The sequence below is a fragment of the Corticium candelabrum genome, chromosome 13 (assembly GCF_963422355.1).
Source record: "Corticium candelabrum chromosome 13, ooCorCand1.1, whole genome shotgun sequence".
NCBI lineage: Eukaryota > Metazoa > Porifera > Homoscleromorpha > Homosclerophorida > Plakinidae > Corticium > Corticium candelabrum.
Genome location: NC_085097.1, coordinates 7,134,069 through 7,134,588, shown reverse-complemented (window position 1 = coordinate 7,134,588; position 520 = coordinate 7,134,069). Strand labels below are relative to the sequence as shown.

The window sequence follows — 520 nt, the reverse complement described above, 5'->3', positions numbered from 1 at the left end:
AATTAAAAATAAACAGAAATGTATACAAAAATATAAAAAAAATAAAAATAAAATAAAATAATAAAAAAATATTTAAAAATGAAAATGAAAATATAGAAAATTAAAAAATAAAACTATATACAAAAATGATAATAAAATAGCTATATATTAATTACACATATGTGACACGTGATCTTACTTTGCAACTGCTTGGATCATGTCTAACGAGACAGAACACTCAAACATTGAACAGATAAACAGCATTAGACAACATCGACTCAAGACAATAAGAGATTGCCTTGAATCGCGGTTTATCAATTTGGCTGCTGCTTTGCAGGTGTAGACACCTTCTCGAGACGAGACTAGAAATCTACAATCAGAAAAGTTTACTTAGTAAGCCACATCCTCAAGTTGTCAGTATACTACGTAATGTTTACAACCCAACGACTGTTATTAAAATCCAAGATGTCACCCTCATTCCACTCATTCTCGTCTCATAATTTCCAGTACCTGTTGCAATAGATCAGCTCGAGATCGTGAA

General features: G+C 30.6%; 1 long non-coding RNA gene across 1 annotated transcript in view; it reads right to left on the bottom strand.

The window, feature by feature from the left end:
* Positions 1–277: 277 nt before the first annotated feature.
* The window catches only part of LOC134189286 (uncharacterized), a 477-nt gene continuing 234 nt past the window's right edge, over positions 278–520 (bottom strand). Inside the window, exons 2-3 of the long non-coding RNA XR_009971475.1 lie at positions 490–520; positions 278–349 (exon numbers count right to left, since the gene is read on the bottom strand). The exon at positions 490–520 is cut by the window's right edge and continues 77 nt beyond it. This is a non-coding gene — a long non-coding RNA (uncharacterized LOC134189286). The remainder of the gene's footprint in view (positions 350–489) is intronic.